We start from the raw sequence: 23,776 nt of genomic DNA, 5'->3' as shown, positions 1-23,776 counted from the left end.
AACTAACCAATTACAAAGCAAAATTCAGAATAAGTCAGAGTAATAAAATTCTAAATAATCATACAATTTGATGGGAAGATTGTCTTATGACTATCAGACATAACCTCAGACTGCAATGTACTTCAACTGTATCAAGACTTGGTCAGACTTGTATAGTTGCTATGGGGTAATCCACGAAGTAACACCCTATTGTGCATCCCATTACACCGATTGGTCTCAGGTTTCTATAAAGGGTCAAATGATTTCCTTGGCACGTTGTCTCAACATTGTATGAATGTTGGTCAAAACATGGCTTATTGTTCCTTTTGTGTAAGTTTAAAGTCAAAGTTTGTGATAAAAAGTTCTGCTCACTGTGAAGTCAGATGTTTTATAAAATTTTTAAATGCACAGAAGTCAAAACACACAGAAACTTATCACCACAAAGTAAATGATGATACAATCATGAAAGAAATGTGGGAAAGTGTTATGAAATGTTCAACAATAGGTAAAAAAATTGCAAAGCAAAACTCCATCCAGATGTCTGTCTCTCATCATAGATAAACTGACAAATTAAGAAGGAAGGAAGATTAGTGTATAACATCACATCACATGTGAGGTCATTAGAGAGAGAAAGCTTGGATTACAAAATGATGTGGAAGGAAAATGGCCATGCCCTTGACAATGGAACCATACCAGCATCTTCCTGGAGCAATTTACAGACATCACAGAAAGCCTAAATCTGGATGGCCGGACAAAGATTTTAACCATTGTCCTCCTGTATGCAAGTCCAGTGTGCTAACCACTACGCAACCTTGCACAGTTTTAAGAATCAAGTGAAGAATGAAACATTACAGGATACCTTTTCACAACACACTTAAGAATTCCTGGGCAGGAAATGTTTTAGAAGTAATGAATACAGTGAACACAAGTGGCTTAATGGACTGTTGGCAGCCAACGATGATACGGGAATTATAGACTTTGTGAATAGAAATGGCAAATGTACAAATAATGGAGGTGATTATGAGGAGAACTTCAATTTTGTATGTGGTGTGTTTCTTATCAGTAGAATACACTTCTTGTATTTATTAAATAATACTTCCTGGGTTACTCTTAATGCCTGTCCATATCAAATGCACATTCAGACATCAGTTTGCGCATCCTAAGATGCCAAAGTGATGTTTCACTCATACTCTAGCATAAAATAATGTTATCCACACCTATGTCTAATATAACCAGTTAATTGATACATCAACAAACTTCACACACATGTTTAAATGTTCTGCTCACTTTGGATGATCCCATACGAGACCAACCACATGTGACAATACGGAAATTTAGGAATTCAAAATGTTAATGCAATGTTCACAGCACTGGCCTTCCTGTGGCTTACTAAAGGAAAAATAAATGTCTAATAATGAAGTAAGCAGAACACTGTTCATAGGGCTGCCTACTATATGGTTGAAATTCAAAATATTGGCTGCATCATTGGCTAGGGGACAACCTACTCATCTGTCACACTAACCCAAATGAAATCATGACTCGTGTTCAATAAATTTGCTGGCAGGAATTTGCAGTGAAATTATGTTCACTTTTCACAGACTGAATTTATTACAGAAAAGTTAGACAAACATCCTTTCACACTATTCACAAGGGTTTATTATTAAAATAATATTTGTCAGTGCGAGAACTTAAGGAAGTCAACCAGCATCACATGTTTGCTTAAGGTTTCAAAAATCCATGAAAATCATTTAAAGTGTTACAGTATACTTCTAAGTTGGAGTTTTGTGATTACAAACTAACAATACTTTGAACTGCATATCACCAACAAAGTTAACTGCAGAAGAGGCCACAGAAGTTTGGAAAAAGTTCCCTAACCCAAAATTATTCAGAATCCTAATGCTGAAAAATGTTTCAAACTCTTTATCATCAACCCTCGAGAAATATTTACAAGTCCCAACCAACCACGTCAGGCGGCACAAATTTTTCCAAGTCCATACACACTAAAAATATTTCAGAGTTCCTCACAATCATGAAACACAAAACTTTTGCAAGTCCACAACTGAATACTTGGAAAATATTTCAGTTACAAAAATTAGGCGACTTCCAGCCACACATACATATACTAATATGTGAACACCACTCCAACAGACAGCCAAAATCCAAGTGGGTCCCACAAAAATGGCTGCCAATACTTATACTCTCGCACTCACGAGTCAAGCACATCAACTTTTGACTTTCGAAAACACATACAAATAAAAAATTGTATGCTATATATACAAATTACACATGAATCTTTATGTACATTTCATCAGTTTTTCAATGCTTTTATGTAGCTTTAATTGTTTTCTCACAAATAGAGTTTTTGCTCTTGTTGTTGTTGTTGTTGTTGTTGTTGTGTGGTCTTCCGTCCTGAGACTGGTTTGATGCAGCTCTCCATGCTACTCTATCCTGTGCAAGGTCCTTCATCTCCCAGTACCTACTGCAACCTACAGCCTTCTGAATCTGCTTAGTGTATTCGTCTCTTGGTCTCCCTTTACAATTTTTACCCTCCACACTGCCCTCCAATACTAAATTGGTGATCCCTTGATGCCTCAGAGCATGTCCTACCAACCAATCCCTTCTAGTCAAGTTGTGCCACATACTCCTCTTCTCCCCAATTCTTTTCAATACCTCCTCATTAGTTATGTGATCTACACATCTAATGTCCAGCATTCTTCTGTAGCACCACATTTCGAAAGCTTCTATTCTCTTCTTGTCTAAACTATTTATCGTCCACGTTTCACTTCCACACATGGCTACACTCCATACAAATACTTTCAGAAATGACCTCCTGACACTTAAATGTATATTGAATGTTAACAAATTTCTCTTCTTCAGAAACGCTTTCCTTGCCATTGCCAGTCTACATTTTATATCTTCTCTACTTCGTTCATTATCAGTTATTTTGCTCCCCAAATAGTAAAACTCCTTTACTACTTTAAGTGTCTCATTTCCTAATCTAATTCCGGCAGCATCACCCGATTTAATTCGACTTCATTCCATTATCCTCATTTTTCTTTTGTTGATGTTCATCTTATACCCTCCTTTCAAGACATTGTCCGTTCCGTTCAACTGCTCTTCCACGTCCATTGCTGTCTCTGAGATTCGCCAGTGACATTGTAATTCTGTCAAAGTTTTTATTTCTTCTCCATGGATTTTAATACTTACTCCGAATTTTTCTTTTGTTTCCTTTGCTGCTTGCTGAATATACAGATTGAATAACATCAGTGAGAGGCTACAACACTGTCTTACTCCCTTTCAAACCACTGCTTCCTTTTCATTCCCCTTATAACTGCCATCTCGTTTCTGTACAAATTGTAAATAGCCTTTCCCTCCCTGTATTTTACCCCTGCCACCTTCAGAATTTGAAAGAGAGTATTCCAGTCAACATTGTCCAAAGCTTTCTCTAAGTCTACAAATGCTAGAAACGTAGGTTTGCCTTTCCTTAATCTATTTTCTAAGATAAGTCGTAGGGTCACTATTGCCTCACGTGTTCCAAAATTTCTACGGAATCCAAACTGATCTTCCCCGAGGTCGGCTTCTACTAGTTTTTCCATTCGTCTGTAAAGAATTCGTGTTAGTATTTTGCAGCCGTGGCTTATTAAACTGATAGTTCGGTAATTTTCACAACTGTCAACACCTGCTTTCTTCGAGATTGGAATCATATTCTTCTTTAAGTCTGAGGGTATTTCGCCTGTTTCACACATCTTGCTCACCAGATGGTAAAGTTTTGTCAGGGTTGGATCTCCTAGGCTATTAGTAGTTTTAATGGAATGTTTTCTATTCCCGGGGCCTTGTTTCAGCTTACGCCTTTCAGTGCTCTGTCAAACTCTTCTCGCAGTATCATGTCTCCCATTTCATCTTCATCTACCGTTATATCCTCTACCATTCCATAATATTGTCCTCAAGTACATCATCCTTGTATAGACCCTCTATATACTCCTTCCACCTATCTGCTTTTCCTTATTTGCTTAGAACTGGGTTTCCATCTGAGCTCTTGATGTTCATACAAGTGGTTCCCTTATCTCCAAAGGTCTCTTTAATTTTCCTGTAGGCAGTATCTATCTTACCCCTAGTGAAATAAGCTTCTACATCCTTACATTTATCCTCTAGCCATCTCTGCTTAGCCATTTGGCATTTCCTGTCGATCTCATTTTTTAGACATTTGTATTCCTCAATTAGCCCTATCCATTGACAACAAGTTTGTCTGAATTGCTTAAGGCATTGTGAGTTATTAACACTTAGTTACTTGTAAATACAATAAATCTCTTAGCAAAGGTGTGTGTTCCCTCACACACTCGTCTAACTTTTATCTTTAGAATCATGCGACAGGTTTCTCTGTGACTGGTTTGGTTTAGTCCTTATTTTATATTTTCTTTATGCAGTAAGTTTGGTCATAGTGGTTATCCTCCCAAGTGCATTCAACTGGCCAGGTCTTCACCACTGAATATTCAGAGCATCACGCTTCTTGATCTGTACGAACCATTTCTCATACGTTGAGGTCTGCCAATCATTGTGACTAGAAAGCTGCCGCCCTCTACTGACGATATCACAAACCTGATCTGGCTCAACAGTGAAACCACGCTCTCATGGCCATCACACAACTCACCAACTTGGTTGCTATTGTTATGGCAACATGCGCATGCACGACCGCGTCTGTTGTTAAAGTTTTCATGGGAATTTTGGGATACATCACCTCCAGGGTCACTCCAAAAGAAGTACACAACTTTTTTTTTCAAAAATTCAATTTTTGTTCAACATCTTTTTTCTATCCTGCTCTGGCAGGTACACAAAACTACATAAAGTGAATATGTTCCTATAAGTGAACAACAGACAGAGTTCACGAACTGAACGAAGCACTTAACATGGCAGGTATGTAGCAAAGTCAGCATAGAAATACAACAGTTCCAAATCAGTAACCACTCGAGACCGGAAAACAGAGTCAACTTGGTTGCGCAATGGTGTGATACAAACAGCTACAAAGTACAGCAAGCAATGAGCTGCACCACAAGCCCAGACCACAAGCTCAGTGACAAACAGTTGCCACTAGGCGGTGCCACGTGACATGCGTTATCTCAGCAGTGGCTCCCTTACGACAGTGGCCTGCAGCAGCTGCTCTCAGTCTTAACACCTCTAACATGTCCGTGTCCCTGCTAGGCAGGGAATCCGAATCACTGTTGGATACAAAACCCCTCCCCTCTTTAATTGGGATGTAGGACCAGAATTGACCCAACCCAAGTCAACTGTGTCGAGGATGGAGAAAGGACAAAACTAGAATCCTCGCCAATGGCTCGAATGGCACGTCATCCATTGCCAGAGCAGGAGGTGGCACCATCTGCATTGATTGGGGTGCAGTAACAACCTCTGGGGCACAACTTGGGTTGGCCTGTGGGAAAAATTGCCATTGTGTGTTAAGGAGACAGTGCCAACAAGTCGCTCTCCACCAGCACCTCATTACCATAACATATACAAGCCCATGATCATTTGCAGCAGATGGCACTGGCAGTAGGGAAAGGAGCCGTGCACAGCATGGCGAGACAGAGGGGATCCAACTTTACAGGCTCCCATTGCTTGTCAGTATCAACTTCCAGTCGTTCACTTGGAATGTAACAGAGGGCGGAGGGAGAAAGAATAGGTCCTGAGGCTTTTGCAGTTTTAGGATGCATCCAGCAGTGCTGCCCCATTGGTGCCTGACAAGGGTTTGGGGGTGGTACATCATGCTGTGGCAATGGACCAGCAGCTTCTGGCTGACTGCCACCTCGACCATCTGTCACCCACTACTGCCAACCACAGTGCGCTGCATCCACCCAGGATTCCACACGAACATGCGAGCTCACACGTGAGAGCCATCACAGTAATAAAGAGGGGCGCAGGAGCATGGAGCCTACACTGCCACATGTGGGAGATCAAACAAGGAACGTGCTCGATGCCCATGCAAAAGCTTGCCTGAGCTATGGACTGGTTCGTGGCAAGGAAGCTGGCGAGTGCATCCCTTGAGTTCATCTGCAACTTTAACGCCCTTACCAACCACTCGGCTTCCAAACTGGATGCTATGTGAAACAGGGTGCGGGCAGGTGGCTGATACCATTATGTCTCCAAAAGACCTGAAATGCCGAAGTCATAAATTGTGGGCTGTTGTTAGAAACCCATATGGTCCATTCTGTGCTGAAGATGGTAGATAAGGCTCAGTCTGTGGGCCCAGAGGATGTTGTAGACACCCATGCTACATATGGTAAATTTGAAAGGGCACCAACAATCAACAATTACACCATTCCCTGGAAAGGACTAGCAAAATATTCATGTATGCTTTGCCTTGGGTCTTGGATGGTATTCGCAGGGCCACGAGTTAGAATGCTGTATCAGAGTTGTCACGTGTACAAGCATAGCAGTTGTGGACAGTAGATTTAATGGTGACATCTATTCCCTGCCAATATATATGGTGCTGTGCCATTGCTTTCATTCAGACATTCCCCAATGGACAGTGTGGAGGAGTTGCAATTTGAAGGGATGAAACATGAGATGGACAAACACTCCACATTCTGCATTGTCTGTGACTAACAAATTGACTCCACCCGTAACATTAAGCCTGTGCCTAAGGAAAAAAATATGTGCCCCTCTCTGTGTCTGCACCTTTACGCAAATATTCAGGCGAGGCCTGCTGCACTGTGAAGGAGCAGGTCCCACCTTGTCTCCACCTCCGTGTCACCAGCCCTAATAGGAAACTCATCAAGGGTGTGCTGCTGGTTCATGTCCAGGTCAAAACACACTGTTTAATATCTGAAAATTGGCTTCAAGACCACACAGCAAACAAGATGGGGCATTGGCACTAGAGTGATGCATGGTAGTTATGTAATGGATGTCTTAAGCCAGTAACTAAGAAACAATGCCCACTGCTGTAATCGTTGCACAGTTTTGTCAGATAGCTTTGCATGAGGGCCAAGCAATGACAAAGCTTATGGTCTGTAATCAAATGAATCTTGGTATCATAGAGAGAGACATGGAACTTCCAGACACCATAAATGATGGCCAATGCCTCTTTTTCAATAGGTGATTAATTTTGCTATGCTGATTTCAACATCTTAGGTGCAAACACAATAGGGTGTTCCACGCTGTCAACAAATTTATTTGACACGACAGCACCAACACCACCATTGGACGACTCTCTGGCCAGTGTTAACCACTCACCTGGCCGGAACATCACTAAGCAAGGGACTGACCTAAAACATACCTCTGACCACACAAACGGAACACCCTTTCTACATAACTGGTCAAGCAGGTGGGAAATACGAGCTAGTATAATAACTGACCAGAAAAGATTGCAGTTCTTCAAGATTCTTGGGCACCGGTAAATTAATAATAGCAGTCACGTGGTCTTCTGTGGTTGCAGCCCCATCTTTGCTTAATATGTGGCCCAAATACTTTACTCTCGGCTGGAAGAAACTGTGCTTGGTGAGATGAGTACGTAGGCTATAGGTTTGCAGCTACTCATACAACAGTCATACATTGTGCAAGTGCTGCTCCTGCACGTGCTAATAATTGGCACAATTAGGGATGCCCTGGATGAACTGTTTTAGATATCTCTGAAAATTTGCAGGAGCACTACTGACCCCAAATGGCAGTCTGTTATCTCTGTACATGGTGGAGGATAATTAATCAGAAGAATGTTCTGTCGGCTCATCAACAGGTAACTCATAATATGCATCAGCAAGTTCAATTTGGGAAAATTGCATTAGCATTAATACACTTGTCCAAACGTTTATTCCAGTGCTCGAAGCACCTTTTAAATTCGTCCTCCTTGATACCTGCTAGCACTTTCATGACATTGCATTTTACGTCTTCCACATCCACAAAACGCTTCCCTCTCTAGTCTCTCTTCATCCTCGAGAATAGGAATAATTCCGAGTGTGCTATATCCGGCGAATAGGGCGTGTGAGTCAAGGTAGTTGTCTTCGTTGAGGCCAAAAACTGGTGAATCCTGAGAGCCATGTACGCGGGAGCATTGTCATGATGCAGGAACCACACGCCAGAATCCCACAAAGCCGGATCATTTCGCGACAAACTTCTGCAAAGCCGTTTCATAACCTCCAATTAGAATGGTTTGTTTACTGTCTGGTTTTCAGGGACAAATTCAGAGTGCACGATCTCTTTCATGAAAAAAAATAATTTTTAACATCATTTTCACATTTGATTTCACTTGTCGAGCTTTTTTTGGTCGAGGTGAGCCAGGTGACTTCCATTGTGATGACTGTTGTTTACTTTCTGGATCGTACCCATAGCACCATGACTCATCACCTGTAATGATTTTGTTGAAAAAATGTGGATCATCTTTGAATGTGTACTTCATTTAGATACAGGCTTGAACTCGACTATCCCTTTGATCTCCGGTAAGAAGCTTTGGCACAAATTTTGCTGCCACTCTTCGCATCCCCAAATCGATGGTCAAGATGTGCTGAATTAAGCTCCAGGACAACCCGGACAAGTTCTCGAGTTGGTCGATTGTCCTGCGTCGATCTACACTGATGAGATCACGGGTTTCGTCGATGTTGTCTTCGCTTCGAGCAGTTGAAGGTCGACCAGAATGGGGCTGATCTTCAACCACAATTTCTCCCTTTTTAAACCGAGAAAACCATTCGTACACTTGCGTTTTACTAAGAGCATGGTCTTTGTAGGCTGTCTGAATCATCGCAACGGTTTCTGCTGCGTTCTTGCCGAGCAAGAAACAAAACTTCACTGCCACACGTTGTTCGTAAGAACTAGCTATTTCCTCGTGTCACGTCTGCACTGTATGCACACTCAAAGAACAGCCAAAGAAACCACATTTCTCACTGTTGGGTGATGCCGCGTGGCAGAATGACTCAGCAGAGCTCCTACTACAACCCTCTGACGGCGCAACCTGCTACTACAATTACAAAATGTGCAGCATTACGATTCTGGTTACTTTTGGGTCTCCCCTCATACATGGCAGCTCCCCTTATGATGGTAACCCACAGCCACAACTTGGGGCTCCTGACATGTTTACGTTCATGATTTGCAGGGAATCCGAATCACTGTCATATACAAAACCATTGTCATTCATGGAAAGCATAGAAACATTCTCCACATCTGTATTAAGATTTAATTCAACCTGTCTCTGCACGTCACAGTGTCTTAGCACTCCGGCAAGATGGCTGAAGCACTTTATGTGATCTGAAGTAATGTGTTGTTATAGAGTTCCTGTGTTGTGAGAACAGAAGAGATTGAAGGAGTTGTACAGGGCTGACACTGCTGATCAAGGTACAGATTAGGCAAGAAAATTATTTAGTGAAAATTGGGGACCTCCCATGCAGCAACAGAGCAAGTGCTGTACAGACTCCAGACAATGTGCTTTGTATTCAAAGTCTGATTTTAGCTCAAAAACACGTAATGGTGTATTAATTGTCATTCTGAGTGGAAGTAAGAGAAGTGAGTGGTGCAGAACGAACTCCCCAAGAGAGTAGGAGGAGTGAGAAATGATCATTATCTTCAATTCAGACTTTAAAGTGTGTGAATGATTGCTCAGATTTTTTAATTCTTGTAGTAGCTTACTGAAAATAGATGCAGCAAAATACTGTGCACATTTCTGCACAAGAGTCAAGGAAGTATTATAGAAATGCAGACTGAATTCTCGCATGAATTAACTGAGTGAAAGGTGCTGATTCCTAGGAATAAGCTCATATTGTTAACAAAAAATGACATGTAATAAAATATATACTGAAAGGCAAATGTCAGAATTCCTGGACTCCCAAACACGGGTCAACTAAAAGTTCATGAACTTACATCACATATTTCTCACACTGTCCTGTTATGAACCAAAAATACATTTTGTGAATGGGAAGAGTTACCCCACAATATAATGCCATATGTTGTAAGCAAATGAAAGTAAGCAAAGTAGACAAATGACCCTGTTCGACTATCACTTACTGCAGATACTGATCTAATGGTAAATATACCAGCATTTGGTTTTTGAGTAAGATCTTGAACATATGCTTTCTATGACAGCTTACCACGAATCTGAACACTTAGAAAGTTTGATTAATCAGAATCACTAGTCATTTACCCATTCTGTATACTCAAAATTTCAGTTTTAGCTGAACTGTGTGTTAGAAAATAAAATGAGTCTTACTGTGATTTCTTCTTCTTCTTCTTCTTCTTCTTCTTCTTCTTCTTCTTCTTCAGCCTATCTCAATCCACTGCCTCTTCCATATGTTTCCATTCCCTTCAATTTTGAGCTACCTGGTACCATCGTGTTCCAGCCACAAGCTTCACGTCATCAAGCCATTTCCTTTGATGTCCTCCACTGCCTCTTTTGTGGTTCCATAGTCTCCAGTGAACAATTCTAGGAGTCCACCTGCTGTGGTCTTGTCGAGACACACATCCAAACCACTGCCACTTCAGGCTTGTAATTCACTCAAACATGTTTATTATCTTTCTTCTCCTTTCTTCTTTGTTCTTTGATCAGATCCTATTCCTGAGGCTGACATCTAGCATGTTTCAATTCCATGGCGTCTTTCGTTTACGAGCACTTGTCTTAGTCGGAGTCATAATTACCAGGATATAGGTTATAAATGGAAGTATGCACACATTTCAGACCTTAGCTTTCAGATTAATTGGAACATCCTTGTTGGTCAGGATAAATCTTAGTTCATGGAACACTGCCCACTTCAGTCTTATTCTGCATGGAACTTCCGCATTTCGATTGATTTTCCCTTGTTTAATTTTGTGGCTGATGTAGATGTATTCATCAACAGCTTCTACAGACTGATTTCTGACTGGAACTTGCTGGTTACCTGGGTTTAGTATTTTTGTTTTATTGATGTTCATTTCCATGCCAATCCCTGCAGCAGCATGTTTTAGTCCTTGAATCATACTCGTTAGTTCTTCAAGGTCTTTACTTTTGAGCACAACACTGTCAGCAAAGCACATGTGGTTCAGATATGAGCCATTGATTTTTATTCCTCTGTTATTCCAATCCAGTGATTTGAATATATCTTCCAATGCAAGGATGAACAGTTTTGGGGAGGTGATGTTGTCATGGTGAACTCCTTTGCCACTTGGGATTTTATGGATAACAAGGTCTTAATCCGTTCTGTCATAGATGAATTTCAGGAGCTTTATAAAGCTTGAATTTATCTTTACATTTTTCAAAGGCCTCCTTGATTGCCCAAATCTCCATGAGTCAAAATCTTATCAATAATATATAAAGGCTACATTGATGCTGCAGTCAGTTATTGTTTCAAGAAGAAGGCAAATAGTAAGGATATGATCCATAGTCGAAAACCCTTTCTGTAATCCCACTTGCTGATATAAACCCAGTTCTCTTGTAAGGCAGTTTGTTACAATTTTACTCAGGAGTTTGTACAGATGTGATAACATACTAACCAGATGAAACTTCCTGGCAGATTAAAACTGTGTGCCGGACCAAGACTCAAACTCGGGACCTTTGCCTTTCGCGGGCAAGTGCTCTACCGACTGAGCTACCCAAGCACGACTCACGCCCCGTCCTCACAGCTTTAATTCCGCCAGTACCTCGTCTCCTACCCTCCAAACTTCACAGAAGCTCTCCTGCGAACCTTGCAGAAATAGCACTCCTGGAAGAAAGGATATTGCAGAGACATAGCTTAGCCACAGCCTGGGGGGTGTTTCATTCTGGATACTAACCAGATGACAGTTCTCCAAGTTTTCCTTATCAACCTTTCTGAAGAGTAGTATCACTTCATTTTTTTCTGTTATCGAGAGTTTCTTGATTAGTATCTCCACATTTTTCAGCAGGCTGCATCCATCTAGTTTGAGGATTTCATTTATTATCATATCTTCCCCGGGAACTTTTTGTTTCTTAGTTGCGCAAGTACATTTCCAACTTCAACAGTGATTACTTCCAGTGTTACCACTGAGGGCTGCTCGTTATTCCTCAGACAGTCTGTCAATAGTCACAGAATACAGATCTTTCCGTAATAATATGTTCTTGAGATTCATAGCTTGTATCTTGAACTGAACTATTTGAGACACTGTCTATGTTACACTAAACATCCACTACTAAGATACTGACATCTGCAAACAGAAATATGAAATATTTTAGAACCACCTGTCACATACACTTTATTGAGCCTCAATCAGATACCACCTCACAGCTCTTTTTGTTGCTGTGAAGAATGAAATATTGATGTCTATTCTTAGAGTATGAGATGACCCAACTGTGACCTACTCCTTTAATTCCGTAATTTTACAACTTCTGCACTAATATTATGTGATCAATACAAACTACTATATTACATCCAAGAAGACACCTAAGGTTCACAATTTTTTGTTTAATCAATCCAGTGCCTCACTGAGGAAAGATACTATATCAAAATGTTTAAATGTGTGTGAATTCCTATGGGATTAAACAGCGAGGTCATCGGTCCCTATACTTACACACTACTTTAACTTATGCAAAACACAACACACACACACACACACACACACACACACACACACACACACGAGGCAGGACTTGAACCTGGCAGGAGGGGCTGTGCAATCTGTGACATGATGCCTCAAGCTATGTGGCCACTCTGGGAGCATACTATATCATTTGCAGTTGTTAAACCACTTTTAAAAACAAATTATGTTTGAAAGCAAATTACATGACTTGTTGGTTGGTTATTTTAAAAGAGGGGACGAAGGGACCAAACTTACTAGGTCCCTTGTTTACAATAAAACAATGCCATAACTGTGAGAATAAAATGGACGAGACATATAACACAAAACAGAAAGAAAGGAAAAACCACAAGAACAAAGGAAAGCCAATGAACACTAAAAGGAACAAAAGAGGATAAGAAAACAACAAAGAGATATTAGGAACAGAAGAGAGTAAAACAAGAAAGCAGATTACAGTGGCTGGCTGACCACGAGAATAAAAAAGGAAAAACCAGCCACTCTGCAACACGTTAAAACCTCCACTCTCAAAGCACTAGGGTGGGGGACACAGAAGGCCAAAGGACATGTTTTAAAACCTACATAGAAGTATAAAAACCCCTCTCATGGAGAAAACGTGAAACTAAAGCTGCTGTTGAGACAATGTCACCCAACACTAAAGGCAGGGTGCTGGGAAAGTTAAAAGTCCACTGCACGGAGGCTAAAAGTGGGCAGTCCAGCAAGAGGTGGACGACTGTCATTCGGGAGCCACAACGACACAGAGGTGGGTCCTCCCAATGGAGTATGTAAATGTGTTAGCCAGGTATGGCTAAAGCAGAGCCTGCAGAGGACAACTGATTCCCTGCGACAGGACCACATGGAAGACTTCCACACATTCGTAGTCTCCTTAATGACATGCAGTTTGTTCTGTGTACTGTTATGCAATTCCGCTTCCCATAGCCAGAAAACCCTGTGGCGTAAGACAGAACGCAGGTCAGCTTCGGAGATGGCCATCTCCAGAAGCGGTTTCCGCATTACCTGTTTGGCCAGCCTGTCAGCAAGTTCATTGCTGGGGATTCCGATGTGTCCTGGGGTCCACACAAACACCATTGAATGGCGGGACCGTTCAGGGCATAGATTGACTCCTGGACGGACGTTACCAGAGGATGGTGAGGGTAACACTAGTCAATAGCTTGTAGGCAACTCAATGAGTCAATACGCAGGAGAAATGACACGCCAAGGCATGAGCGGATCAGCACAACAGCACGAGATATGGCCGCGAGCTCTGCACTGAAAACACTGCAGCCATCTAGCAAGAGGTGCTGTTCAATATGTCCTCCATGAACATACACAAAACATATGTGACCACCAGCCATCGAGCCATAGGTGAAAACCATGTCAGAGCCCGAGAACACGTCAAGAATCGAGAAGAAGTGACAGCGGAGACCGGTGGGGTTAACGGAGTCCTTAGGGCCATGCAAAAGGTCTAGACAAAGCTGCGGCCAAGACGTACACCATGGAGGTGTACATGAACAGACCTCAAGTAGACGTGGTAAAGAGAAGGACTCCAGTTCGGAGAGAAGGGACCGCACGCAAACTGCAATAATTAGCCCCGACCTGGGCTGCCGATGCAGGAGATGGACTGCCGTGGGTGGAAAAGAAGACGGTAATTCAGATGTTCAGGAAAGCTATGAATGTGGGGAACATAACTGGCGAGCAGTTGTGCATGTCTAATCTTCAATGGAGGGACTCCAGCCTCCACCAGTAAGCTTGTCACCAGACTTGTTCTAAAAGCTCGCTAGTTGAACTTTGCAAAGGTGCAATGGGTCGAGAAAATGCAATGCTGAGGGTGCCACCGTACCATAAATCACACTCCAATAGTCAAGACAGGATTGAACAAGGGCTCTGTACAGCTGCAGCAGTGTGGAGCAAGCTGCACCCCAGTTGGTGTTGCTCAGGAAGTGGAGGGCATTGAGGTGCTGCCAACACTTCTGTTTAAGTTGTTGAAGATGAGGAAAACAAGTCAAACAAGCATCGAAAACTAGACCTAAGAATTGATATGTCTTCACTACAGTGAGTGGATCGTCAAAGGTAAAGTGCTGGTTCCAGATGAATGGTACGACACCGACAGAAATGCACGACACAAGTCTTCATGATGGAAAGCTGGAAGCCATGGGCTAGAGCTCATGAGTGTGCCTTGTGGATGGCTCCCTGTAGGCGCCGCTCAGCAACACCAGTACTGGAGCAGCAGTATGAAATGCAGAAGTCATCTGCATACAGAAAAGGTGAGATGGAGGGCCCGACAGTTGCTGCTGGACCGTTAATTGCCACTAGAAAAAAAGAGACACACTTAATACAGAGCCCTGCGGGACTCCATTCACTTGGATACGGATGGAACTATGGGAGGCACCAACTTAGACACAGAAAGTATGGGGCAGTAGGAAGTTTTGGATAAACATCGGGAGCAGGCCCCGGAGACCCCACTCATTCAATGTGGCAAGGATATGATGTCGGCAGGTCGTGTCATATGCTTTGCATAAGTCAAAACAGAAAACAACCAGGTGTTGGTGTCTGGAAAAGGTTGTTCAGATGGCACACTCCAGGGACATGAGATTGACAGTGATAGAGTGACCCTGGAGGAAGCCACCCTGACATGGAGCCAGCAGGCCAAGTGACTCCAGGACCCAACCCAACCGCCAACACACCATATATTCTAGCAATTTACAAAGAACGTTGGTGAGGCTGATGGGCTGGTAGCTATCCACATCAAGTGGGTTTTTACCAGGTTTGAGCACTGGAACCATAGTGCTCTCCTGCTATTGCAATGGAAAGACACCATTGCACCAGATCCGGTTGAAGATGATGAGGAGATGTTGCTTGTAGTCAGGTGAGACATGTTTAATCATCTGGCTGTGGATCCGATCAGGCCCAGGAGCTGTGTTGGGGCAACATACAAGGACACTGAGGAGCTCCCACTTTGTAAATGGGGTGTTATAGGATTCACTGTGGCATTTAGTGAATGAGAGGACTCTCTCTTCCAGCTATCATTTGAGAGTGCAAAAGGCTGGGGGGTAATTCTCTGAGGCAGAGGCTCGAGCAAAGTGCTCACCATTTATGGTAACACCAGGAACACCTGTTGGGGTCTGCTACCTGGAAACACATTTGATCTTTGGCCAGACTTGGGAAGGTGACATATGGCACCCAATAGTCGATGTGTACCTCTCCCAACACTTCTGTTTCCGCCTTTCGATAAGCTGGTGAATGCGGGCATGGAGCCATTTAAAGGCAATGAGGTGCTCAGGGGAAGAGTGCCACTTATGCCACTGCAGAGTTCGCTGACATTCCTTAATTGCTTCACTGACCACCAAAGGCCTGCCTTACACTGGGGGCACCCTGAAGAGCTAGGGATTGGGTTTTCTGCTGCAGAGACAGCTGTACTCACCTGCTCAACCATCACATCCATGTAACCATGTGGAGGAGATTCAACGGTGACAGCAGAGGTGAAAGTTTCCCAATCCGCCTTGTTTAAAGCCCATTTGGGCAGGTGTCCGTGGGCAGTGACAGGAAGTTGGGGAAGTGTAAGAGGCAGAGGTCGAACTGAGGTTGTAAAGTTCCGACATCTCTGCCTCGACCAGCAAGCACGGTGCCACTCCACAAGTGGGTTATGGGCATTAAAATCTCCCAAAAGTAGAAAAGGTTCAGAGAGTTGATCAATCAGCGCGCCTAATACATCCAGGGGTACTGCACCATCTGGAGGAAGATAAACATTGCAGAAAGTTATTTCCTGAGTCGTCCTTATCCTGATAGCCACAGCTTCAAGAGGGGTTTCAAGTGGCACAATTTCACTACAGACTGAGTTTAGGACATAATCGCAACCTCCACCTGACACTCGATTATAGTCGCTACAGTTCCTGTAATATCAATTATAGCTGCAGAGGGCAGGGGTCTGCATTGCCGGGAACCAGGTTTCCTGTAAGGCAATGCAAATAGCAGGTCTAAAACTGTCTCCATTATCTCTTTCTTCTTTTTAATACAGTGGCTTCACTACTGAGTACTTTAATCATTCACGAATCTAAACCATTTGTAAAAGAAAAATTAACAGGGCTAACATATGCAGAATTGTGCTTTAGTATCCTGCTAGATACCCCACCACATCCATGATTTAATTATTACATCAGTGTACCCCTTGACTGTATTAGGGAAGTTTACTTCAGATAGCATCCCTGGAAAGCAAGTTTCTAAGAGAGTTATACAATTTATTGAATTCTACTGCTGTATTTAGAAAGCAAGTTAAATAATGTACATATATCTGACTAACAAAAACATTTTTACTATATATTGACTTTATGTACTTAACCTTGTGTTGTTGGCCTGACACTTCCTTTATGACTGGCCACATGATTTTAATTTTATCCTGAGGATTAGCAATTCTATTTGAATGTCACATGCTTCTTGACTTCCTAATAAAACTTTAAGCACCTTACTGTACTTTTTGAATGGGACAACATAGTTTGTGACTATTTTATCCTTAGCCTATTGGTCAGACAGCCAGTTTGCTTCTTAGTGCAAATACCCTGTTTTAAATGTTCTAATGGAAAGTAATCCTCAAAGAGTGTTAAAATTTGTGTATAATTGTCTGAAAGGCCCTTTGCCCTTTTATACACTTAATGACACTATAGTAATGAGGAATGAACAAAAATGTTGCCTATAATTGTTCCAGTGTTCACTTGCATTCTGATTAGGAAGAATATAGTCAGATGAAATGAATTTAGGAGATTGTGCAACATTCTTTCCCTTGTACATTGAATTATAAAAAAATATTTATGGCACCACATACAACTAATTTTTGGTGCTTTCTATGATGTGAACCAAGAACTCATTATAGCTTGAACAGAAATGTCCTGAAATCAGAGTAGAGGACCTTTAGATAACTAGAACTAAAGGTTTAGCTCCTGTAAATTCAACTGCACCTGCACAACATTCAGTGACCTGTTAAGTGCAGTGCTTCGATATGCCAATAGAGTCAAATGGAATAACATTTTTCATGTACATGAGCATGCCCCCACTCTACAAAGAGCTCCTCGAAAAATTGTCAGCTAATCTGTATTGTGGTATGGGAAGCCTCTGAATTGTCACATTGTAAGAGTGATACTCAGATATCCCCACCATGTCAAGAGTCAACATCAGTAAGCAGTTCAGTAACTTACCTCTAATACCCCTCATATTTTGGTGAATTATGCTAATTCCTTCAGTACTCTGATACCTTTTCGTTTCTAGACACACAGCACCTCTCTTGTCAGCTGAAAAAAGTAGCAACCCTAACCGAAATTACAACAAGAATTTTCTCACGAGTGATCCCTCCCCCCTTTCCTACTCTACACTGTCACCTGTAAGCTTGCCAACCTCCTCTTCCCATACCTATTGAGATGTAGGCCACACCTAGCGAAACCAGATCTATGAACAGAAATGAACTGTCATCACTACAATCATCAGTGCCCTCTCAAGCCCCACGTTAATGCATGTAAGAGCTTTTTAAAATGAGGCTTATCATGATTGTGAAACAGCTAAACAAGATGCATATTTGTGCTTCAGTTTAATTAGCATATTTTTCCAGGCCACCATCTGTGTCATACTCTCAGTCCCTACCAAAACTATTCCCAACTCAACCTACAATCCCTATATGATCCTCTTCCGTAAAATTTCAATGTAACTGCACTATGTCCCGTGTGGAGTTGCTAGTCTCCCATCGGGTGCCTCCCCAGGTGGCAGATTGGGGAATGTTCACCAGATATGGTGGACACAGGGGAAATAAAATACCTGTGACTGACCAAAACTAGCAAAACAAGAACTGCTACCTTGCAGTTGGGAGTTGGGTCTCCAAAGGCTAAGGGAAGAAAACCTTGATTAAAAATCACCCGACCCCTGGTAGCGGTTGGTCGCAGGGTTGACAGTCCGCTCTGTAAAAAACAATTGTTGCGAAGCTTCTACAAAGTTGGACGGATGAAGGAAGACTGACCTGGCATGGAAAAGAACGAAGAGGATGGAATACAAGTAAATGAAGGAGGGAAAATAAGGAAGAAGAGAAATATAAGGCATAGATCAGATCTATACACTGGTACTTGGAATGCGAGATCCCTCTATCGACCACGAGCACTGAAAATAATGCTGGATCAAATAATGAATCTGAAGCAAAGTGTAATAGCACTACAAGAAATTAGATGAATAGGGAGGGGAGTTTTAGAAAAGAAAGAGGAGAATATATTCTATAGCTGCAGTGAAAGAAATCATGAGCTGGCAACAGGATTTGTTGTACACCATCAATTAAAGCATTTGGCAATAGGATTTACACCTATTAGTCCAAGAGTATCAACACTCAGGATAAAGGGGAAATTCTTTAACTATTCCATAATTAATGCCCATGCATCAACAGAAGAATCCGAAGAAGAAGAAGAAGAAGAAGAAGAGAAAGTAGTATTCTATGAATCTTTGGAAAGAGTATATGATGAGTGCCCAGGGCATGATATTAAAATAACAGTCAAAGACCTAAACGCTCAGGTGGGGAAAGAACAGATTTATAGACTGATAATTTGCCCCCGCAGCAAACATGCAACAAGTAATGAGAATGGAACCAAGCTTATACCGTTTACAGCATCTAGAAATATGGTAATACGATCAACACTGTTCCCACATAAAGAAATACACAAGGGAACAAGGAACTCACCGGATGGAAACACAGTAAACCAGATCGACCATGTGTTGATAGATTTGAGACACAAATCAGACCTATTGGACGTGAGGAGTCTCAGAGCCCCAAACATAGATACAGATAATTTTCTGGTATGGGCACGGGTGAGGATATCTAATACAGCAAAAGAAGTCAGACCCAGGGCACAGAAATATAACAACTTTAGAATTAGTGGAAGTTAGAAAACAGTATCAGGAGAAGATAACTCCGATTCTGGAAATCGTTGGAGAATATAACAATATCGAAGATCAGTGGGAAGTGATAAAAAAGATGGTGGAGACATCAGCAAGAGAGATACTTTGAATTGGGACAAGACAAGTATGACCATCACGGTTTGATACTGAATGCGAAATAGTAACTGAAGATAAGAACAAAGCCTTTAGAAGGACACTGCGATCACACTGTACGAGGAGGATAGAAGAAGAATAAAAACGGAGGACTGAAAAGAGAACTCGCCAAAGAAAAAGAGAGAGAATGGATGAAAGCAAGCGTCAAAGAAATGGAGCTCATGAGAAGCAATAATGAAATAAAAAAATTCGATGGAGAGGTGAAAGCGGCACAGAAGCCTTTTTGTAGTAAAACAATCTTAATAAAAAGAGGAGACAGGGAATATAATAAATGAAGAGAGGGGAATATGCGAAATATGGTGCAGGTATTTTGATAGTCTCCTCAACCCTAGAATAACTATATTAGAGAATCCAACAGAAATGAATGGGGAAGAGGAGACAGACAACAGCACTACTCCAACAAATATAGAAGAAGTGAAAACTGCAATGAAGAAATTGACAAACAACAAGACGGCAGGGACAGATGGTATTCAAGCAGAACTGTTTAAGCAAGGAGGCACAGAGCTGGAATGAAGCCTTCTGAAAATTGTCACCAGAATATGGGAAGAAGAGAAAATGCCCCAACAATGAAAAGAGAGTATCATATGTCCCATATATAAGAAAGGAGATAAGGTGGAGTGTGGCAATTACAGAGGGATCACACTACTTAATTTGGGATATAAAATATTCTCTAATATACTATTTGACAGCATACTCCCAATCATACAGAGGGAGACGGGGCCATATCAATACGGATTCCTTCCCGGGAAGTCAACTATAGATCAAATATTCACCTTAAGACAAATTCTGGAAAAACAAATGAATACAGGGTTGGCACACATCACCTCTTTATAGATTTCAAAGCAGCTTATGATAGCATAAATAGAGAGCAGCTATATCAAGCCCTAGATGAACTGGGTATCTCGAGAAAGTAGGTAAGGCTGGTGAGAATGACAATGAGTGAAACACAAGATGGTGTAAGAACAGGATGATTGATGTCCAATGCATCGAGTATTAAAAACTGAGTGCGACAAGGGGATGCATTGGCATGCCTTCTCTTTAATGCCGCCCTGGCGAAGGTGATGAGAAACGCAAACCTTCTGAATAGGTGAACGATCTTTCATAAATCAGTGCAGATACTGGCCTATGTGGACGACATAAACGTAATAGAAAGAACCCTAAAAGCAATGAAAGAGACATTTGCAGCTCTCGAACAGGCTAGTAGGAAGATGGGGGTTAATTATTAATGAACAAAAATTAATGAACATGGCAGCTGGAAAAGCACATAGAGAAAATATGCCTAATGCAACAACAATTCCAATTATACATTTGAGAGAGTTGAACATTTCAAGTATCTGGGCTTGACAGTCCTGCATCTAAATGATACCTTCTATGAAATCAAGCAGAGACTAATACTAGCCAATAGAGCCTATTTTGCCCTAACAAGACTTCTATCCTCAACGCTCCTGACTCGTACCACTAAATTAACTATCCATAAATCACTTCCCCCCCATGAACCATGGACCTTGCTGTTGGTGGGGAGGCTTACGTGCCTCAGCGATACAGATAGCCATACTGTAGGTGCAACCACAACGGAGAGGTATCTGTTGAGAGGCCAGACAAACATGTGGTTCCTGAAGAGGGGCAAGCAGCATTTTCAGTAGTTGCAGGGGCAACAGTCTGGATGATTGACTGATCTGGCCTTTTAACACTAACCAAAATGGCCTTGCTGTGCTGGTACTACGAACGGTTGAAAGCAAGGGGAAACTACAGCTGTAATTTTTCCCCGAGGGCAATCAGCTTTACTGTATGGTTAAATGATGATGGCGTCCTCTTGGGTAAAATATTCCGGAGGTAAAATAGTCCCCCATTCGGATCTCCGGGTGGGGACTACTCAAGAGGACATCGTTCTCAGGAGAAAGAAAACGCGTTCTACAGATTGAAGCATGGAATGTCAGATCCCTTAATCGGGCAGGTAGGTTAGAAATTTTAAAAAGGGAAATGGATAGGTTAAAGTCAGATATAGTGGGAATTAGTGAAGTTCGGTGGCAGGAGGAACAAGACTTTTGGTCAGGTGAATACAGGGTTATAAATACAAAATCAAATAGGGGTAATGCAGTAGTAGGTTTAATAATGAATAAAAAAAAATAGGAGAGTGGGTAAGTTACTACAAACAGCATAGTGAACACATTATTGTGGCCAAGATAGATACGAAGCCCACACCTACTACAGTACTACTAAGTTAGTATGCCAACTAGCTCTGCCGATGACGAAGAAATTGAAGAAATGTATAATGAAATAAAAGAAATTATTCATATAGTGAAAGGAGATGAAAATTTAATAGTCATGGGTGACTGGAATTCGGTAGTAGGAAAAGGGAGAGAAGGAAACTTAGTAGGTGACTATGGATTGGTGCTAAGAATGAAAGAGGAAGCTGCCTGGTAGAATTTTGCACAGAGCACAACTTAACCATAGCTAAAACTTGGCTCAAGAATCATAAAAGAAGGCTGTATACATGGAAAAAGCCTGGAGATACTAAAAGGTATCAGGTAGATTATATAATGGTAAGACAGAGATTTAGGAACCAGGTTTTAAATTGTAAGACATTTCCAGGGGCAGATGTGGACTGACCACAATCCATTGGTTATGAACTGTAGATTAAAACTGGAAAAAAAAAGGGGGGGGGGGAATTTACGGACATGGGACCTAGATAAACTGACTAAACCAGAGGTTGTACAGAGTTTCAGGGAGAGCATAAGGGAACAATTGACAGGAATGGGGGAAAGAAATACAGTAGAAGCAGAATGGGTAGCTTTGACGAATGAAATAGTGAAGGCAGCAGAGGATCAAGTAGGTAAAAAGATGAGAGCTAGTAGAAATCCTTGTGTAACAGAAGAAATACTGAATTTAATTGATTAAAGAAGAAAATATAAAAATGCAGTAAATGAAGCAGGCAAATAGAAATACAAACGTCTAAAAAATGAGATCAACAGGAAATGCAAAATGGCTAAGCAGGGATGGGTAGAAGACAAATTTAAGGATGTAGAGGCTGATCTCTCTGGGGGTATGATAGATACTGCTTACAGGACAATTAAAGAAATCTTTGGAGAAAAGAGAACCACTTGTATGAATATCAAGAGCTCAGATGGAAACCCAGTTCTAAGCAAAGAAGGGAAAGCAGAAAGGTGGAAGGAGTATACAGAGGGTCTATACAAGGGCGATGTACTTGAGGACATTATTATGGAAATGGAAGAGGATGTAGATGAAAATGAAATGAGAGATATGAATCTGCGTGAAGAGTTTGACAGAGCGCTGAAAGACCTAAGCTGAAACAAGGCACCGGGAGTAGACAACATTCCCTTAGAACTACTGACAGCCTTGGGAGAGGCAGTCCTGACAACTCTACAATCTGTTGAGCAAGATGTACGAGACAGCGAAATACCCTCAGACTTCAAGAAGAAAACAATAATTCCAATCCCAAAGAAAGCAGGTGTTGACAGATGTGAAAATTACTGAACTACCAGTTTAATAAGTCACAGCTGCAAAATAGTAACATGAATTCTTTACAGACGAATGGAAAAACTAGTAGAAGCCGACCTCGGGGAAGATCAGTTTGGATTCCGTAGAAATACTGGAACACGTGAGGCAATACTGACCCTACGACTTATCTTAGAAGAAAGATTAAGAAAAGGCAAACCTACATTTCTAGCATTTGTAGACTTAGAGAAAGTTTTTGACAATGTTTACTGGAATACTCTCATTCAAATTATGAAGGTGGCAGGGGTAAAATACATGGAGTGAAAGGCTATTTACAATTTGTACAGAAACCAGATGGCAGTTATAAGAGGCGAGGGGCTTGAAAGGGAAGCAGTGGTTGGGAAGGGAGTGTGACAGGGTTGTAGCCTATCCCCGATGTTATTCAATCGGTGTATTGAGCAAGCAGTAAAGGAAACAAAAGAAAAACTCTGAGTAGGTATTAAAATCCATGGAGAAGAAATAAAAACTTTGAGGTTCGCCGATGACATTGCAATTCTGTCGGAGACAGCAAAGGACTTGGAAGAGCAGTTGAATGGAATGGATAGTGTCTTGAAGGGAGGATATAAGATGAACATCAACAAAAGCAAAACGAGGATAATGGAATGTAGTTGTATTAAGTCGGGTGATGCTGAGGGAATTAGATTAGGAAATGAGACACTTAAAGTAGTAAAGGAGTTTTGCTATTTGGGGAGCAAAATAACTGATAATGATCGAAGCAGAGAGGATATATAAAATGTAG

The 23,776-nt window shown here is 41.6% G+C and overlaps 1 protein-coding gene across 1 annotated transcript in view; it reads right to left on the bottom strand.

The window, feature by feature from the left end:
• LOC126297719 (eukaryotic translation initiation factor 2D) overlaps window positions 1–23,776 on the bottom strand; it is a 119,694-nt gene that overhangs the window by 11,589 nt on the left and 84,329 nt on the right. The window lies entirely within an intron of this gene.

This window comes from Schistocerca gregaria, chromosome X (assembly GCF_023897955.1).
Source record: "Schistocerca gregaria isolate iqSchGreg1 chromosome X, iqSchGreg1.2, whole genome shotgun sequence".
In the NCBI taxonomy this organism is placed as follows: Eukaryota; Metazoa; Arthropoda; class Insecta; order Orthoptera; family Acrididae; genus Schistocerca; species Schistocerca gregaria.
Note: the sequence above shows the minus strand (reverse complement) of the source record. Positions and strands in the feature narration are given on the sequence as shown.